Source organism: Sus scrofa, chromosome 18, assembly GCF_054392235.1.
Source record: "Sus scrofa isolate SSC_HxYL_T2T_F1_AM1 chromosome 18, Sscrofa_HxYL_maternal_Yorkshire_Landrace_v2.0, whole genome shotgun sequence".
In the NCBI taxonomy this organism is placed as follows: domain Eukaryota; kingdom Metazoa; phylum Chordata; class Mammalia; order Artiodactyla; family Suidae; genus Sus; species Sus scrofa.
In genome coordinates, this window is record NC_139400.1 from 1,250,844 (window position 1) to 1,274,591 (window position 23,748).

The following is a 23,748-nucleotide window of genomic DNA, read 5'->3' on the forward strand; positions in this document are numbered from 1 at the left end:
GAATAGAAAAGAATAGAATAGAATAGAAAAGAATAGAAAGATCAGAACAGAATAGAACAGAATAGAATAAAACAGAACAGAAGAGAATAGAATAGAATAGAATAGAACAGAATAGAATAGAATAGAATAGAATAGAATAGAATAGAATTGAATAGAACAGAATACAACGGAACAGAATAGATTAGAACAGAACAGAAGAGAACAGAACAGATCAGAATACAATAGAATAGAACAGAACAGAATAGAATAGAACAGAAGAATAGAACAGAACGGAATAGAATAAAACAGAATAGAACAAAATAGAATAGAATAGAATAGAATAGAATAGAACAGAACAGAACAGAACAGAACAGAACAAAATAGAATAGAATAGAATAGAATAGAATAGAATAGAATAGAATAGAATAGAACAGAACCGAACAGAACAGAACAGAATAGATCAGAATAGAACAGAACAGAACAGAATAGAATAGAACAGAATAGAATAGAATAGAACAGAACAGAAAAAAACAGAATAGAATAGAATGGAACAGAACAGAATAGAAGATAACAGAAAAGAATATAATATAATAGAACAGAATAGAATAGAACAGAACAGAATACTATAGAATAGAATATAACAGACCAGAATGGAACAAAACAGAACATAATAGAACAGAATAGAACAGTATAGAATAGAACAGAACAGAATAGAATAGAATAGAATAGAGTAGAATCGAAGAATAGAATAGAATACAATAGAACAGAAGAACAGAATCGAAGAATACAATAGAATAGAACAGAACAGAATAGAACTGAACAAAAGAGAATAGAATAGAACAGAACAAAATAGAACAGAACCGAATAGAATAGAATAGAATAGAACAGAACAGAGCAGAACCGAATAGAATAGAATAGAACAGAACAGAACAGAACAGAATAGAATAGAATAGAACAGAATAGAATAGTATCGAACAGAATAGAACAGAATAGAATGGAATAGAACAGAATAGAATAGTACAGAATAGAATAGAATAGAATAGAATAGAATAGAATAGAATAGAATAGAACAGAACAGAATAGATTAGAATAGAATAGAACAGAATAGAATAGAATAGAATACAATAGAATAGAACAGAACAGAATAGAACAGAATAGAATAGAATAGAACAGAACAGAACAGAATAGAATACAACAGAACAAAACATAATAGAATAGAAGAGAATAGAATAGAACAGAACAGAAGAGAACAGAACAGAACAGCATAGCAGAGAATAGAATAGAACAGAATAGAATAGAACAGAACGGAATAGAATAGAACAGAACCGAACAGAACCGAACAGAACAGAATAGAATAGAATAGAACAGAACAGAATAGAATAGAATAGAACAGAACAGAATAGAATAGAATAGAACACAACTGAACATAATAGAATAGAACAGAATAGAATAGAACAGAACAGAATAGAACAGAATAAAATAGAATAGAACAGAATAGAATAGAACAGAACAGAATATAACAGAATAGAATGGAATAGAACAGAATAGAATAGTACAGAATAGAATAGAATAGAATAGAATAGAATAGAATAGAATAGAATAGAATAGAACAGAACAGAATAGATTAGAATAGAATAGAACAGAATAGAATAGAATAGAATACAATAGAATAGAACAGAACAGAATAGAACAGAATAGAATAGAATAGAACAGAACAGAACAGAATAGAATACAACAGAACAAAACATAATAGAATAGAAGAGAATAGAATAGAACAGAACAGAAGAGAACAGAACAGAACAGCATAGCAGAGAATAGAATAGAACAGAATAGAATAGAACAGAACGGAATAGAATAGAACAGAACCGAACAGAACCGAACAGAACAGAATAGAATAGAATAGAACAGAACAGAATAGAATAGAATAGAACAGAACAGAATAGAATAGAATAGAACACAACTGAACATAATAGAATAGAACAGAATAGAATAGAACAGAACAGAATAGAACAGAATAAAATAGAATAGAACAGAATAGAATAGAACAGAACAGAATATAACAGAATAGAATAGAACAGAACAGAATAGAACAGAATACAATAGAACAGGATAGAATAGAATAGAAGAGAATGGAATACAATATAATAGAAGAGAACAGAATAGAATTCAATAGAACAGAATAGAATAGAATAGAACAGAATAGAATAGAATAGAACACAACAGAATAGAATAGAATAGAACAGAACAGAAGAGAACAGAATAGAAGAGAACAGATGGAACAGAACACAACACAAAAGAACAGAATAGAATAGAATAGAATAGAATAGAATAGAATAGAATAGAATAGAACAGAACCGAACCGAACAGAACAGAACAGAATAGATCAGAATAGAACAGAACAGAACAGAATAGAATAGAACAGAATAGAATAGAACAAAACAGAATAGAACAGAATAGAATAGAATAGAACAGAATAGAATAGAACAGAATAGAATAGAATAGAATAGAACAGAACAGAATAAAACAGAATAGAATAGAATGGAACAGAACAGAATAGAAGATAACAGAAAAGAATATAATATAATAGAACAGAATAGAATAGAACAGAACAGAATACTATAGAATAGAATATAACAGACCAGAATGGAACAAAACAGAACATAATAGAACAGAATAGAACAGTATAGAATAGAACAGAGCAGAATAGAATAGAATAGAATAGAGTAGAATCGAAGAATAGAATAGAATACAATAGAACAGAAGAACAGAATCGAAGAATACAATAGAATAGAACAGAACAGAATAGAACTGAACAAAAGAGAATAGAATAGAACAGAAAAAAATAGAACAGAACAGAATAGAATATAATAGAACAGAACAGAAGAGAACAGAAGAACAGAATCGAAGAATATAATAGAATAGAACAGAACTGAATAGAACTGAACAAAAGAGAATAGAATAGAACAGAACAAAATAGAACAGAACCGAATAGAATAGAATAGAATAGAACAGAACAGAGCAGAACCGAATAGAATAGAATAGAACAGAACAGAACAGAATAGAATAGAATAGAACAGAATAGAATAGTATCGAACAGAATAGAACAGAATAGAATGGAATAGATCAGAATAGAATAGTACAGAATAGAATAGAATAGAATAGAATAGAATAGAATAGAATAGAACAGAACAGAATAGATTAGAATAGAATAGAACAGAATAGAATAGAATAGAATACAATAGAATAGAACAGAACAGAATAGAACAGAATAGAATAGAATAGAACAGAACAGAACAGAATAGAATACAACAGAACAAAACATAATAGAATAGAAGAGAATAGAATAGAACAGAACAGAAGAGAACAGAACAGAACAGCATAGCATAGAATAGAACAGAACAGAATAGAATAGAACAGAACGGAATAGAATAGAACAGAACCGAACAGAACCGAACAGAACAGAATAGAATAGAATAGAACAGAACAGAATAGAATAGAATAGAACAGAACAGAATAGAATAGAATAGAACACAACTGAACATAATAGAATAGAACAGAATAGAATAGAACAGAAGAGAATAGAACAGAATAAAATAGAATAGAACAGAATAGAATAGAACAGAACAGAATATAACAGAATAGAATAGAACAGAACAGAATAGAACAGAATACAATAGAACAGGATAGAATAGAATAGAAGAGAATGGAATACAATAGAATAGAAGAGAACAGAATAGAATAGAATAGAACAGAATAGAATAGAATAGAACAGAATAGAATAGAATAGAACACAACAGAATAGAATAGAATAGAACAGAACAGAATAGAATAGAATAGAACACAACTGAACATAATAGAATAGAACAGAATAGAATAGAACAGAACAGAATAGAACAGAATAGAATAGAACAGAACAGAATATAACAGAATAGAATAGAACAGAACAGAATAGAACAGAATACAATAGAACAGGATAGAATAGAATAGAAGAGAATGGAATACAATAGAATAGAAGAGAACAGAATAGAATAGAATAGAACAGAATAGAATAGAATAGAACAGAATAGAATAGAATAGAACACAACAGAATAGAATAGAATAGAACAGAACAGAATAGAACAGAACAGAACAGAATAGAATAGAACAGAGTAGAATAGAAGAGAACAGAATAGAATAGAATAGAACAATATAGAGTAGAACAGAATAGAATATAACAGAACAGAACATAATAGAACAGAATGGAATAGAACAGAATAGAATAGAATGGAATAGAAGAGAATAGAATAGAACAGAACAGAACAGAATATTATAGAATAGATTAGAATAGAATAGAACAGAATAGAATAGAACAGAACAGAACAGAACAGAATAGAACAGAAAAATAGAATGGAATAGAAAAGAATAGAATAGAATAGAACAGAATAGAAAGATCAGAACAGAATAGAACAGAATAGAATAAAACAGAACAGAAGAGAATAGAATAGAATAGAATAGAACAGAATAGAATAGAATAGAATAGATTAGAATAGAACAGAAGAGATCAGAACAGAACAGAATACAATAGAATAGAACAGAACAGAATAGAATAGAACAGAAGAATAGAACAGAACGGAATGGAATAAAACAGAACAGAAAAAAATAGAATAGAAAAGAATAGAATAGAATAGAATAGAATAGAATAGAATAGAATAGAATAGAATAGAACAGAATAGAATAGAATAGAATAGAATAGAACAGAACCGAACAGAACAGAACAGAATAGAACAGAATAGAACAGAACAGAACAGAATAGAATAGAACAGAATAGAATAGAACAAAACAGAATAGAACAGAATAGAATAGAATAGAACAGAATAGAATAGAACAGAACAAAATAGAATAGAATAGAATAGAACAGAACAGAATAGAATAGAAAAGATATACTAGAACAGAATAGAATAGAATAGAATAGAATACAATAGAATAGATCAGAGCAGAATAGAATACAATAGAATACAACAGAATAGAATAGAATAGAACAGAATATAATATAATAGAGCAGAACAGAACAGAATAGAACAGAAGAGAACATAATAGAATAGAAAAAACAGAATAGAACAGAACAGAATAGAAGAGAATAGAACAGAACAAAAAAGAACAGAACAGAACAGAATAGAATAGAACAGAACAGAATACAATAGAATAGAATAGAACAGAACAGAATGGAACAGAACAGACAGAATAGAACAGAATAGAATAGAATAGAATAGAGGAGAACATAATAGAATAGAATAGAATAGAGCAGAACCGAACACAACAGAATAGAATAGAATAAAACAGAACAGAACAGAAAAAAAAGAACAGAATAGAATAGATAGAATAGAACAGAACAGAGTAGAATAGAACAGAACAGAATAATATAGAATAGAATATAACAGAACAGAATGGAACAAAACAGAACATAATAGAACAGAATCGAACAGAATAGAATAGAGTAGAATACAATATAATAGAACAGAAAAGAATAGAATACAATAGAATAGAACAGAACAGAATAGAATAATACAGAACGGAATAGAAAAAAACAGAACAGAACAGAATAGAATAGAATAGAATAGAACAGAACTGAATAGATTAGAATAGAATAGAACAGAATAGAATTGAATAGAACAGAACATAACAGAATAGAAAAGAAAAGAATAGAATAGAACAGAACAGAACAGAATAGAATAGAACAGAACAAAACATAATAGAATAGAAGAGAATAGAATAGAACAGAACAGAATAGAATAGAATAGAACACAACTGAACATAATAGAATAGAACAGAATAGAATAGAACAGAACAGAATAGAACAGAATAAAATAGAATAGAACAGAATAGAATAGAACAGAACAGAATATAACAGAATAGAATAGAACAGAACAGAATAGAACAGAATACAATAGAACAGGATAGAATAGAATAGAAGAGAATGGAATACAATATAATAGAAGAGAACAGAATAGAATTCAAGAGAACAGAATAGAATTCAAGAGAACAGAATAGAATAGAATAGAACACAACAGAATAGAATAGAATAGAACAGAACAGAAGAGAACAGAATAGAAGAGAACAGATGGAACAGAACACAACACAAAAGAACAGAATAGAATAGAATAGAATAGAATAGAATAGAATAGAATAGAATAGAATAGAATAGAATAGAACAGAACCGAACCGAACAGAACAGAACAGAATAGATCAGAATAGAACAGAACAGAACAGAATAGAATAGAACAGAATAGAATAGAACAAAACAGAATAGAACAGAATAGAATAGAACAGAATAGAATAGAATAGAATAGAACAGAACAGAATAAAACAGAATAGAATAGAATGGAACAGAACAGAATAGAAGATAACAGAAAAGAATATAATATAATAGAACAGAATAGAATAGAACAGAACAGAATACTATAGAATAGAATATAACAGACCAGAATGGAACAAAACAGAACATAATAGAACAGAATAGAACAGTATAGAATAGAACAGAACAGAATAGAATAGAATAGAATAGAGTAGAATCGAAGAATAGAATAGAATACAATAGAACAGAAGAACAGAATCGAAGAATACAATAGAATAGAACAGAACAGAATAGAACTGAACAAAAGAGAATAGAATAGAACAGAAAAAAATAGAACAGAACAGAATAGAATATAATAGAACAGAACAGAAGAGAACAGAAGAACAGAATCGAAGAATATAATAGAATAGAACAGAACTGAATAGAACTGAACAAAAGAGAATAGAATAGAACAGAACAAAATAGAACAGAACCGAATAGAATAGAATAGAATAGAACAGAACAGAGCAGAACCGAATAGAATAGAATAGAACAGAACAGAACAGAACAGAATAGAATAGAATAGAACAGAATAGAATAGTATCGAACAGAATAGAACAGAATAGAATGGAATAGAACAGAATAGAATAGTACAGAATAGAATAGAATAGAATAGAATAGAATAGAATAGAATAGAATAGAATAGAATAGAATAGAATAGAACAGAACAGAATAGATTAGAATAGAGCAGAATAGAATAGAATAGAATACAATAGAATAGAACAGAACAGAATAGAACAGAATAGAATAGAATAGAACAGAACAGAACAGAATAGAATACAACAGAACAAAACATAATAGAATAGAAGAGAATAGAATAGAACAGAACAGAAGAGAACAGAACAGAACAGCATAGCATAGAATAGAACAGAACAGAATAGAATAGAACAGAACGGAATAGAATAGAACAGAACCGAACAGAACCGAACAGAACAGAATAGAATAGAATAGAACAGAACAGAATAGAATAGAATAGAACAGAACAGAATAGAATAGAATAGAACACAACTGAACATAATAGAATAGAACAGAATAGAATAGAACAGAAGAGAATAGAACAGAATAAAATAGAATAGAACAGAATAGAATAGAACAGAACAGAATATAACAGAATAGAATAGAACAGAACAGAATAGAACAGAATACAATAGAACAGGATAGAATAGAATAGAAGAGAATGGAATACAATAGAATAGAAGAGAACAGAATAGAATAGAATAGAACAGAATAGAATAGAATAGAACAGAATAGAATAGAATAGAACACAACAGAATAGAATAGAATAGAACAGAACAGAATAGAATAGAATAGAACACAACTGAACATAATAGAATAGAACAGAATAGAATAGAACAGAACAGAATAGAACAGAATAAAATAGAATAGAACAGAATAGAATAGAATAGAAGAGAATATAACAGAATAGAATAGAACAGAACAGAATAGAACAGAATACAATAGAACAGGATAGAATAGAATAGAAGAGAATGGAATACAATAGAATAGAAGAGAACAGAATAGAATACAATAGAACAGAATAGAATAGAATAGAACAGAATAGAATAGAATAGAACACAACAGAATAGAATAGAATAGAACAGAACAGAATAGAACAGAACAGAATAGAATAGAATAGAACAGAGTAGAATAGAAGAGAACAGAATAGAATAGAATAGAATAGAACAATATAGAGTAGAACAGAATAGAATATAACAGAACAGAACATAATAGAACAGAATGGAATAGAACAGAATAGAATAGAATGGAATAGAATAGAATAGAATAGAACAGAACAGAACAGAATATTATAGAATAGATTAGAATAGAATAGAACAGAATAGAATAGAACAGAACAGAACAGAACAGAATAGAACAGAAAAATAGAATGGAATAGAAAAGAATAGAATAGAATAGAACAGAATAGAAAGATCAGAACAGAATAGAACAGAATAGAATAAAACAGAACAGAAGAGAATAGAATAGAATAGAATAGAACAGAATAGAATAGAATAGAATAGATTAGAATAGAACAGAAGAGATCAGAACAGAACAGAATACAATAGAATAGAACAGAACAGAATAGAATAGAACAGAAGAATAGAACAGAACGGAATGGAATAAAACAGAACAGAAAAAAATAGAATAGAAAAGAATAGAATAGAATAGAATAGAATAGAATAGAATAGAATAGAATAGAATAGAATAGAACAGAATAGAATAGAATAGAATAGAATAGAACAGAACCGAACAGAACAGAACAGAATAGAACAGAATAGAACAGAACAGAACAGAATAGAATAGAACAGAATAGAATAGAACAAAACAGAATAGAACAGAATAGAATAGAATAGAACAGAATAGAATAGAACAGAACAAAATAGAATAGAATAGAATAGAACAGAACAGAATAGAATAGAAAAGATATACTAGAACAGAATAGAATAGAATAGAATAGAATACAATAGAATAGATCAGAGCAGAATAGAATACAATAGAATACAACAGAATAGAATAGAATAGAACAGAATATAATATAATAGAGCAGAACAGAACAGAATAGAACAGAAGAGAACATAATAGAATAGAAAAAACAGAATAGAACAGAACAGAATAGAAGAGAATAGAACAGAACAAAAAAGAACAGAACAGAACAGAATAGAATAGAACAGAACAGAATACAATAGAATAGAATAGAACAGAACAGAATGGAACAGAACAGACAGAATAGAACAGAATAGAATAGAATAGAATAGAGGAGAACATAATAGAATAGAATAGAATAGAGCAGAACCGAACACAACAGAATAGAATAGAATAAAACAGAACAGAACAGAAAAAAAAGAACAGAATAGAATAGATAGAATAGAACAGAACAGAGTAGAATAGAACAGAACAGAATAATATAGAATAGAATATAACAGAACAGAATGGAACAAAACAGAACATAATAGAACAGAATCGAACAGAATAGAATAGAGTAGAATACAATATAATAGAACAGAAAAGAATAGAATACAATAGAATAGAACAGAACAGAATAGAATAATACAGAACGGAATAGAAAAAAACAGAACAGAACAGAATAGAATAGAATAGAATAGAACAGAACTGAATAGATTAGAATAGAATAGAACAGAATAGAATTGAATAGAACAGAACATAACAGAATAGAAAAGAAAAGAATAGAATAGAACAGAACAGAACAGAATAGAATAGAACAGAACAAAACATAATAGAATAGAAGAGAATAGAATAGAACAGAACAGAATAGAATAGAATAGAACAGAACAGAATAGAATAGAATAGAACACAACAGAACATAATTGAATAGAACAGAATAGAATAGAACAGAACAGAATAGAACAGAATAAAATAGAATAGAACAGAATAGAATAGAACAGAACAGAATATAACAGAATAGAATAGAACAGAACAGAATAGAACAGAATAAAATAGAACAAGATACAATAGAATAGAATAGAATGGAATACAATAGAATAGAAGAGAACAGAATAGAATTCAATAGAACAGAATAGAATAGAATAGAACAGAATAGAATAGAATAGAACACAACAGAATTAAATAGAATAGAACAGAACAGAATAGAACAGAACAGAATAGAATAGAATAGAACAGAGTAGAATAGAAGAGAACAGAATAGAATAGAATAGAATAGAACAATATAGAGTAGAACAGAATAGAATATAACAGAACAGAACAAAATAGAACAGAATGGAATAGAACAGAATAGAATAGAATGGAATAGAATAGAATAGAATAGAACAGAACAGAACAGAATATTATAGAATAGATTAGAATAGAATGGAACAGAATAGAATAGAACAGAATAGAATAGAATAGAACAGAACAGAACAGAATAGAACAGAAAAATAGAACGGAATAGAAATGAATAGAATAGAATAGAACAGAATAGAAAGATCAGAACAGAATAGAACAGAATAGAATAAAACAGAACAGAACAGAATCCAATACAATAGAATAGAACAGAATAGAATAGAATAGAATAGAATAGAACAGAATACAACAGAACAGAATAGATTAGAACAGAACAGAAGAGAACAGAACAGAACAGAATACAATAGAATAGAACAGAACAGAATAGAATAGAACAGATAAATAGAACAGAACGGAATAGAATAAAACAGAACAGAACAAAATAGAATAGAATAGAATAGAATAGAATAGAATAGAATAGAATAGAATAGAATAGAATAGAATAGAATAGAATAGAATAGAGTAGAACAGAACAGAATAGAATAGAATAGAATAGAATAGAACAGAACCGAACAGAACAGAACAGAATAGAACAGAATAGAACAGAACAGAACAGAATAGAATAGAACAGAATAGAATAGAACAAAACAGAATAGAACAGAATAGAATAGAATAGAACAGAATAGAATAGAACAGAACAGAATAGAATAGAATAGAATAGAACAGAACAGAATCGAATAGAAAAGATAGACTAGAACAGAATAGAATAGAATAGAATAGAATAGAATAGATCAGAGCAGAATAGAATACAATAGAATACAACAGAATAGAATAGAATAGAACAGAATATAATATAATAGAGCAGAACAGAACAGAATAGAACAGAAGAGAACATAATAGAATAGAATAGAACAGAATAGAACAGAACAGAATAGAAGAGAATAGAACAGAACAAAAAAGAACAGGAGAGAACGGAATAGAATAGAACAGAACAGAATACAATAGAATAGAATAGAACAGAACAGAATGGAACAGAACAGAACAGAATAGAACAGAATAGAACAGAATAGAATAGAAGAGAACATAATAGAATAGAATAGAATAGAGCAGAACCGAACAGAACAGATTAGAATAGAATAAAACAGAACAGAACAGAACAGAACAGAACAGAATAAAACAGAATAGAACAGAACAGAATAGAACACAATAGAATAGAATAGAATAGAAGAGAACAGAACAGAATAGAATAGAATACAATATAAAAGAACAGAACAGAATAGAATACAATAGAACAGAATAGAATAGAATAGAACAGAATAGAATAGAATAGAACAGAACAGAACAGAATAGAATAGAACAGAACAAAACATAATAGAATAGAAGAGAATAGAATAGAACAGAACAGAATAGAATAGAATAGAACAGAACAGAATAGAATAGAATAGAACACAACAGAACATAATTGAATAGAACAGAATAGAATAGAACAGAACAGAATAGAACAGAATAAAATAGAATAGAACAGAATAGAATAGAACAGAACAGAATATAACAGAATAGAATAGAACAGAACAGAATAGAACAGAATAAAATAGAACAAGATACAATAGAATAGAATAGAATGGAATACAATAGAATAGAAGAGAACAGAATAGAATTCAATAGAACAGAATAGAATAGAATAGAACAGAATAGAATAGAATAGAACACAACAGAATTAAATAGAATAGAACAGAACAGAATATAACAGAACAGAATAGAATAGAATAGAACAGAGTAGAATAGAAGAGAACAGAATAGAATAGAATAGAATAGAACAATATAGAGTAGAACAGAATAGAATATAACAGAACAGAACAAAATAGAACAGAATGGAATAGAACAGAATAGAATAGAATGGAATAGAATAGAATAGAATAGAACAGAACAGAACAGAATATTATAGAATAGATTAGAATAGAATGGAACAGAATAGAATAGAACAGAATAGAATAGAATAGAACAGAACAGAACAGAATAGAACAGAAAAATAGAACGGAATAGAAATGAATAGAATAGAATAGAACAGAATAGAAAGATCAGAACAGAATAGAACAGAATAGAATAAAACAGAACAGAACAGAATCCAATACAATAGAATAGAACAGAACAGAATAGAATAGAATAGAATAGAATAGAACAGAATACAACAGAACAGAATAGATTAGAACAGAACAGAAGAGAACAGAACAGAACAGAATACAATAGAATAGAACAGAACAGAATAGAATAGAACAGATGAATAGAACAGAACGGAATAGAATAAAACAGAACAGAACAAAATAGAATAGAATAGAATAGAATAGAATAGAATAGAATAGAATAGAATAGAATAGAATAGAATAGAATAGAATAGAATAGAATAGAGTAGAACAGAACAGAATAGAATAGAATAGAATAGAATAGAACAGAACCGAACAGAACAGAACAGAATAGAACAGAATAGAACAGAACAGAACAGAATAGAATAGAACAGAATAGAATAGAACAAAACAGAATAGAACAGAATAGAATAGAATAGAACAGAATAGAATAGAACAGAACAGAATAGAATAGAATAGAATAGAACAGAACAGAATCGAATAGAAAAGATAGACTAGAACAGAATAGAATAGAATAGAATAGAATAGATCAGAGCAGAATAGAATACAATAGAATACAACAGAATAGAATAGAATAGAACAGAATATAATATAATAGAGCAGAACAGAACAGAATAGAACAGAAGAGAACATAATAGAATAGAATAGAACAGAATAGAACAGAACAGAATAGAAGAGAATAGAACAGAACAAAAAAGAACAGGAGAGAACGGAATAGAATAGAACAGAACAGAATACAATAGAATAGAATAGAACAGAACAGAATGGAACAGAACAGAACAGAATAGAACAGAATAGAACAGAATAGAATAGAAGAGAACATAATAGAATAGAATAGAATAGAGCAGAACCGAACAGAACAGAATAGAATAGAATAAAACAGAACAGAACAGAACAGAACAGAACAGAATAAAACAGAATAGAACAGAACAGAATAGAACACAATAGAATAGAATAGAATAGAAGAGAACAGAACAGAATAGAATAGAATACAATATAAAAGAACAGAACAGAATAGAATACAATAGAACAGAATAGAATAGAATAGAACAGAATAGAATAGAATAGAACAGAACAGAACAGAATAGAATAGAATAGAGCAGAATAGAAGAGAACAGAACAGAAAAAAAAAGAACAGAAAAGAATAGAAGAGAATAGAACAGAACAGAATAGAATAGAACAGAACAGAATAATATAGAATAGAATATAACAGAACAGAATGGAACAAAACAGATCATAATAGAACAGAATAGAACAGAATAGAATAGAATAGAATAGAGCAGAATCGAACAGAACATAATAGAATAGAATACAATATAATAGAACAGAACAGAATAGAATACAATAGAATAGAACAGAATAGAACAGAACTGAACCGAATACAACAGAACTGAACAGAATAGAACAGAATAGAACAGAACATAACAGAATAGAAAAGAAAAGAATAGAACAGCACAGAATAGATTAGAATAGAACAGAACAGAAAAGAAGAATTGAACAGAATTGAATAGAATATAATAGAATAGAACAGAACAGAACAGAAAAGAATAGAATTGAATAGAATAGAACAGAACAGAACAGAACAGAATAGAATAGAATAGAATAGAATAGAATAGAACAGAATAGAATAGAACAGAACAGAATAGAACAGAATACAAGAGAACAGAATAGAATACAATAGAATAGAATAGAATAGAATAGAATACAATAGAATAGAACAGAAGAGAATAGAATACAATAAAATAGAACAGAATAGAATGGAATAGAACAGAATTGAATAGAATAGAATAGAGCACAACAGAATAGAATATAATAGAACAGAACAGAATAGAACTGAATAGAATAGAATAGAATAGAACAGAATAGAAGAGAACAGAACAGAATAGAATAGAATAGAATAGAACAGAATAGAGTAGAACAGAATAGAATAGAACAGAACAGAACAGAATAGAACAGAATGGAATAGAACAGAATAGAATAGAATGGAATAGAATAGAATAGAATAGAACAGAACAGAACAGAATTGAATAGAATAGAACAGAATAGAATAGAATAGAATAGAATAGAATAGAATAGAATAGAACAGAACAGAACAGAATAGAATAGAATAGAATAGAATAGAACAGAATAAAATAGAAGAGAATAGAATCGAACAGAACAGAACAGAATAGAACAGAAAAATAGAATCGAATAGAATTGAATAGAAGAGAATAGAACAGAATAGTACAGAAAAACAGAATAGAATAGAAAAGATTAGAATATAATAGAACAGAATAGAAAGAACAGAACAAAATAGAACAGAATAGAATATAACAGAACAGAACAGAATAGAATAGAACAGAATAGAATAGAACAGAAGAATAGAACAGAACGGAATTGAAAAAAACAGAACAGAACAGAATAGAATAGAATAGAATAGAACAGAATAGAATATAATAGAACAGAACCGAACAGAACAGAACAGAATAGAACAAAATAGAACAGAACAGACCAGAATAGAATAGAACAGAATAGAATAGAACAGAATAGAATAGAATAGAACAGAACAGAACAGAATATTATAGAATAGATTAGAATAGAATGGAACAGAATAGAATAGAACAGAATAGAATAGAATAGAACAGAACAGAACAGAATAGAACAGAAAAATAGAATGGAATAGAAAAGAATAGAATAGAATAGAACAGAATAGAAAGATCAGAACAGAATAGAACAGAATAGAATAAAACAGAACAGAACAGAATAGAATAGAATAGAATAGAACAGAATAGAATAGAATAGAATAGAATAGAACAGAATACAACAGAACAGAATAAATTAGAACAGAACAGAAGAGAACAGAACAGAACAGAATACAATAGAATAGAACAGAACAGAATAGAATAGAACGGAAGTATAGAACAGAACGGAATAGAATAAAACAAAACAGAACAAAATAGAATAGAATAGAATAGAATAGAATAGAATAGAATAGAATAGAATAGAATAGAATAGAATAGAATAGAACAGAACAGAACAGAACAGAACAGAATAGAATAGAATAGAATAGAATAGAATAGGATAGAATAGAATAGAATAGAACAGAACCGAAAAGAACAGAACAGAATAGAACAGAATAGAACAGAACAGAACAGAATAGAATAGAACAGAATAGAATAGAACAAAACAGAATAGAACAGAATAGAATAGAATAGAACAGAATAGCATAGAACAGAACAGAATAGAATAGAATTGAATAGAACAGAACAGAATAGAATAGAAAAGATAGACTAGAACAGAATAGAATAGAATAGAATAGAATAGAATAGAATAGAATAGAATAGATCAGAGCAGAATAGAATACAATAGAATACAACAGAATAGAATAGAATAGAAGAGAATATAATATAATAGAGCAGAACAGAACAGAACAGAACAGAACAGAACAGAATAGAACAGAATTGAATAGAAGAGAACATAATAGAATAGAATAGAATAGAGCAGAACCGAACAGAACAGAATAGAATAGAATAAAACAGAACAGAACAGAACAGAATAGAACAGAAGAGAATAGAACACAATAGAATAGAATAGAATAGAAGAGAACAGAACAGAATAGAATAAAATACAATATAATAGAACAGAACAGAATAGAATACAATAGAACAGAATAGAATAGAATAGAACAGAATAGAATAGAATAGAACAGAATAGAACAGAATAGAATAGAATAGAGCAGAATAGAACAGAACAGAACAGAAAAAAAAGAACAGAAAAGAATAGAATAGAATAGAACAGAACAGAATAGAATAGAACAGAACAGAATAATATAGAATAGAATATAACAGAACAGAATGGAACAAAACAGAACGTAATAGAACATAATAGAACAGAATAGAATAGAATAGAATAGAGCAGAATCGAACAGAACATAATAGAATAGAATACAATATAATAGAACAGAACAGAATAGAATACAATAGAATAGAACAGAATAGAACAGAACTGAACAGAATACAACAGAACTGAACAGAATAGAACAGAATAGAACAGAACATAACAGAATAGAAAAGAAAAGAATAGAACAGCACAGAATAGAGTAGAATAGAACAGAACAGAAAAGAAGAATTGAACAGAATTGAATAGAATAGAATAGAATAGAACAGAACAGAACAGAAAAGAATAGAATTGAATAGAATAGAACAGAACAGAACAGAATAGAACGGAAAAATAGAATAGAATAGAAAGGAATAGAATGGAATAGAATAGAATAGAAAGAACAGAACAAAATAGAATAGAAAGAAAGGGATAGAATAGAACAGAACAGAATAGAACAGAATAGAATAGAATAGAACAGAATAGAGTAGATCAGAACAGAATAGAATAGAATAGAATAGAACAGAACAGAACAGAATAGAATAGAATAGAATAGAACAGAACAGAATAGAAAAGAATAGAATAGAATAGAATAGAACAGAAAAGAATAGAATAGAATAGAAGAGAATAGAAGAGAATAGAATAGAACAGAATACAATAGAATAGAACAGAATAGAATAGAATAGAACAGAAAATAACAGAATAGAAAAGAATAGAACAGAAGAGGATAGAATAGAATAGAACAGAACAGAACAGATCAGAATAGAAGAGAATAGAAAAGAATAGAATAGAACAGAACAGAATAGAATAGAATAGAACAGAACAGAATAGAACAGAACAGAATAGAATAGAATAGAACAAAATAGAATAGAACAGAACAGAATAGAACAGAATACAAGAGAACAGAATAGAATAGAATAGAATAGAATAGAATAGAATAGAATACAATAGAATAGAACAGAAGAGAATAGAATACAATAAAATAGAACAGAATAGATTGGAATAGAACAGAATTGAATAGAAGAGATTAGAGCACAACAGAATAGAATATAATAGAACAGAACAGAATAGAACTGAATAGAATAGAATAGAATAGAACAGAATAGAATAGAACAGAACAGAATAGAATAGAATAGAATAGAACAGAATAGAGTAGAACAGAATGGAATAGTACAGAACAGAATAGAATGGAATAGAATATAATAGAATAGAACAGAACAGAATAGAATAGAATAGAATAGAATAGAATAGAATAGAATAGAACAGAACAGAACAGAACAGAATAGAATAGAATAGAATAGAACAGAATAAAATAGAAGAGAATAGAATAGAACAGAACAGAAGAGAACAGAACAGAACAGAATACAATAGAATATAACAGAACAGAATAGAATACAACAGAACAGAATAGAATAGAACAGAAGAATAGAACAGAACGGAATAGAAAAAAACAGAACAGAACAGAATAGAATAGAATAGAATAGAATAGAACAGAATAGAATATAATAGAACAGACCCGAACAGAACAGAACAGAATAGAACAGAATAGAACAGAACAGACCAGAATAGAATAGAACAGAATAGAATAGAACAGAATAGAATAGAATAGAACAGAATAGAATAGAACAGAACAGAAAATAATAGAATAGAATAGAACAGAACAGAAGAGAATAGTAAAGAATAGAATAGAACAGAATAGAATAGAATAGAATAGAATAGAATAGAATAGAATAGAATAGAATAGAATAGAATAGAATAGATCAGAGCAGAATAGAATACAATAGAATACAACAGAATAGAATAGAATAGAACAGAATATAGTATAAAAGAGCAGAACAGAACAGAATAGAATAAAATAGAACAGAATAGAAGAGAACAGAACAGAATAGAACGGAAGAGAACATAATAAAATAGAATAGAACAGAATAGAACAGAACATAATAGAATAGAATAGAACAGAACAGAAAAGAACAGAACAGAACAGAATAGAATAGAACAGAACAGAATAGAATAGAATACAATAGAACAGAACAGAATGGAACAGAACAGAACAGAATAGAACAAAATAGAATAGAATAGAACAGAATAGAATAGTACAGAATAGAATAGAACAGAACAGAATAGATTAGAATAGAATAGAACAGAATAGAATAGAATAGAATAGAATAGAATAGAATAGAACAGAACAGAATAGAACAGAATAGAACAGAACAGAACAGAACAGAACAGAATAGAATAGAACAGAACAGAACAGAATAGATCAGAAAAATAGAATTGAATAGAATTGAATAGAAGAGAATAGAACAGAATAGTACAGAAAAACAGAATAGAATAGAAAAAATTAGAATATAATAGAACAGAATAGAGAGAACAGAACAAATTAGAACAGAATAGAATATAACAGAACAGAACAGAATAGAATAGAATAGAATAGAACAGAATAGAATAGAATAGAATAGAATAGAATAGAATAGAATAGAATAGAATAGAACAGAACAGAACAGAATAGAATAGAATAGAATAGAACAGAATAAAATAGAAGAGAATAGAATAGAACAGAACAGAAGAGAACAGAACAACAGAATACAATAGAATATAACAGAACAGAATAGAATACAACAGAACAGAATAGAATAGAACAGAAAAATAGAACATAACGGAATAGAAAAAAACAGAACAGAACAGAATAGAATAGAATAGAATAGAACAGAATAGAATATAATAGAACAGAACCGAACAGAACAGAACAGAATAGAACAGAATAGAACAGAACAGACCAGAATAGAATAGAACAGAATAGAATAGAATAGACCAGAATAGAATAGAACAGAACAGAAAATAATAGAATAGAATAGATCAGAACAGAATAGAATAGAAAAGAATAGAATAGAACAGAATAGAATAGAATAGAATAGAATACAATAGAATAGATCAGAGCAGAATAGAATACAATAGAATACAACAGAATAGAATAGAATAGAACAGAATATAATATAATAGAGCAGACCAGAACAGAATAGAATAAAATAGAACAGAATAGAAGAGAACAGAACAGAATAGAACGGAAGAGAACATAATAAAATAGAATAGAACAGAATAGAACAGAACAGAATAGAACAGAACAGAAAAGAAAAGAACAGAACAGAATAGAATAGAACAGAACAGAATACAATAGAATACAATAGAACAGAACAGAATGGAACAGAACAGAACTGAATAGAACAGAATAGAATGGAATAGAACAGAATAGAATAGAATAGAATAGAGCAGAACCGAACAGAAAAGAATAGAATAGAATAAAACAGAACAGCACAGAACCGAGTAGAACAGAATAGAACAGAATAGAATAGAATAGAATAGAATAGAATAGAATAGAATAGAATAGAACAGAATACAACAGAACAGAATAGATTAGAACAGAACAGAAGAGAACAGAACAGAACAGAATACAATAGAATAAAAAAGAACAGAGTAGAATAGAACAGAAGAATAGACAGAACGGAATAGAATAAAACAGAACAGATCAAAATAGAATAGAATAGAATAGAATAGAATAGAATAGAATAGAATAGAATAGAATAGAATAGAATAGAATAGAATAGAACAGAACAGAACAGAATAGAATAGAATAGAATAGAATAGAATAGAATAGAATAGAACAGAACCTAACAGAACAGAACAGAATAGAACAGAATAGAACAGAGCAGAACAGAATAGAATAGAACAGAATAGAATAGAACAAAACAGAATAGAACAGAATAGAATAGAATAGAACAGAATAGAATAGAACAGAACAGAATAGAATAGAATAGAATAGAACAGAACAGAATAGAATAGAAAAGATAGACTAGAACAGAATAGAATAAAATAGAACAGAATAGAATAGAATAGAACAGAAAATAACAGAATAGAAAAGAATAGAACAGAAGAGGATAGAATAGAATAGAACACAACAGAACAGATCAGAATAGAAGAGAATAGAACAGAATAGAATAGAACAGAACAGAATAGAATAGAATAGAACAGAACAGAATAGAACAGAACAGAATAGAATAGAATAGAACAGAATAGAATAGAACAGAACAGAATAGAACAGAATACAAGAGAACAGAATAGAACACAATAGAATAGAATAGAATAGAATAGAATACAATAGAATAGAACAGAAGAGAATAGAATACAATAAAATAGAACAGAATAGAATGGAATAGAACAGAATTGAATAGAAGAGATTAGAGCACAACAGAATAGAATATAATAGAACAGAACAGAATAGAACTGAATAGAATAGAATAGAATAGAACAGAATAGAATAGAACAGAACAGAATAGAATAGAATAGAATAGAACAGAATAGAGTAGAACAGAATGGAATAGTACAGAACAGAATAGAATGGAATAGAATATAATAGAATAGAACAGAACAGAACAGAATAGAATAGAATAGAATAGAAGAGAATAAAATAGAAGAGAATAGAATAGAACAGAACAGAAGAGAACAGAACAGAACAGAATACAATAGAATATAACAGAACAGAATAGAATACAACAGAACAGAATAGAATAGAACAGAAGAATAGAACAGAACGGAATAGAAAAAAACAGAACAGAACAGAATAGAATAGAATAGAATAGAACAGAATAGAATATAATAGAACAGAACCGAACAGAACAGAACAGAATAGAACAGAATAGAACAGAACAGACCAGAATAGAATAGAACAGAATAGAATAGAACAGAATAGAATAGAATAGAACAGAATAGAATAGAACAGAACAGAAGAAAATAGAATAGAATAGAACAGAACAGAAGAGAATAGAAAAGAATAGAATAGAACAGAATAGAATAGAATAGAATAGAATAGAATAGAATAGAATAGATCAGAGCAGAATAGAATACAATAGAATACAACAGAATAGAATAGAATAGAACAGAATATAGTATAATAGAGCAGAACAGAACAGAATAGAATAAAATAGAACAGAATAGAACGGAAGAGAACATAATAAAATAGAATAGAACAGAATAGAACAGAACATAATAGAATAGAATAGAACAGAACAGAAAAGAACAGAACAGAAGAGAATAGAATAGAACAGAACAGAATACAATAGAATACAATAGAACAGAACAGAATGGAACAGAACAGAACAGAATAGAACAAAATAGAATAGAATAGAACAGAATAGAATAGTACAGAATAGAATAGAACAGAACAGAATAGATTAGAATAGAATAGAACAGAATAGAATAGAATAGAATACAATAGAATAGAACAGAACAGAATAGAACAGAATAGAACAGAATAGAACAGATCAGAACAGAATAGAATAGAACAGAACAGAACAGAATAGATCAGAAAAATAGAATTGAATAGAATTGAATAGAAGAGAATAGAACAGAATAGTACAGAAAAACAGAATAGAATAGAAAAGATTAGAATATAATAGAACAGAATAGAGAGAACAGAACAAAATAGAACAGAATAGAATATAACAGAACAGAACAGAATAGAATAGAATAGAATAGAACAGAATAGAATAGAATAGAATAGAATAGAATAGAACAGAACAGAACAGAATAGAATAGAATAGAATAGAACAGAATAAAATAGAAGAGAATAGAATAGAACAGAACAGAAGAGAACAGAACAACAGAGTACAATAGAATATAACAGAACAGAATAGAATACAACAGAACAGAATAGAATAGAACAGAAAAATAGAACATAACGGAATAGAAAAAAACAGAACAGAACAGAATAGAATAGAATAGAATAGAACAGAATAGAATGTAATAGAACAGAACCGAACAGAACAGAACAAAATAGAACAGAATAGAACAGAACAGACCAGAAGAGAATAGAACAGAATAGAATAGAATAGAACAGAATAGAATAGAACAGAACAGATAATAATAGAATAGAATAGAACAGAACAGAATAGAATAGAAAAGAATAGAATAGAACAGAATAGAATAGAATAGAATAGAATACAATAGAATAGATCAGAGCATAATAGAATACAATAGAATACAACAGAATAGAAGAGAATAGAACAGAATATAATATAATAGAGCAGACCAGAACAGAATAGAATAAAATAGAACAGAATAGAAGAGAACAGAACAGAATAGAACGGAAGAGAACATAATAAAATAGAATAGAACAGAATAGAACAGAACAGAACAGAATAGAATAGAACAGAACAGAAAAGAACAGAACAGAACAGAATAGAATAGAACAGAACAGAACAGAATACAATAGAATACAATAGAACAGAACAGAATGGAACAGAACAGAACTGAATAGAACAGAATAGAATGGAATAGAACAGAATAGAATAGAATAGAATAGAGCAGAACCGAACAGAAAAGAATAGAATAGAATAAAACAGAACAGCACAGAACCGAGTAGAACAGAATAGAACAGAATAGAATAGAATAGAATAGAATAGAACAGAACAGAATACAACAGAACAGAATAGATTAGAACAGAACAGAAGAGAACAGAACAGAACAGAATACAATAGAATAAAACAGAACAGAATAGAATAGAACAGAAGAATAGAACTGAACGGAATAGAATAAAACAGAACAGAACAAAATATAATAGAATAGAATAGAATAGAATAGAATAGAATAGAATAGAATAGAATAGAATAGAATAGAACAGAACAGAACAGAACAGAATAGAATAGAATAGAATAGAATAGAATAGAATAGAATAGAATAGAATAGAATAGAATAGAATAGAACAGAACCTAACAGAACAGAACAGAATAGAACAGAATAGAGCAGAGCAGAACAGAATAGAATAGAACAGAATAGAATAGAACAAAACAGAATAGAACAGAATAGAATAGAATAGAACAGAATAGAATAGAACAGAACAGAATAGAATAGAATAGAATAGAACAGAATAGAACAGAACTGAACAGAATACAACAGAACTGAACAGAATAGAACAGAACAGAACAGATCATAACAGAATAGAAAAGAAAAGAATAGAACAGAACAGAATAGAGTAGAATAGAACAGAACAGAAAAGAAGAATTGAACAGAATTGAATAGAATAGAATAGAATAGAACAGAGCAGAACAGAAAAGAATAGAATTGAATAGAATAGAACAGAACAGAACAGAATAGAACGGAAAAATAGAATAGAATAGAAAAGAATAGAATGGAATAGAATAGAATAGAAAGAACAGAACAAAATAGAATAGAAAGAAAGGGATAGAATAGAACAGAACAGAATAGAACAGAATAGAATAGTATAGAACAGAATAGAGTAGATCAGAACAGAATAGAATAGAATAGAATAGAACAGAACAGAACAGAATAGAATAGAATAGAATAGAATAGAACAGAACAGAATAGAATAGAATAGAATAGAATAGAATAGAATAGAATAGAATAGAATAGAATAGAATAGAATAGAACAGAAAAGAATAGAATAGAATAGAATAGAATAGAATAAAGAGAATAGAATAGAACAGAATAGAATAGAATAGAACAGAAAATAACAGAATAGAAATGAATAGAACAGAAGAGGATAGAATAGAATAGAACAGAACAGAACAGATCAGAATAGAAGAGAATAGAACAGAATAGAATAGAACAGAACAGAATAGAATAGAATAGAACAGAACAGAACAGAACAGAACAGAA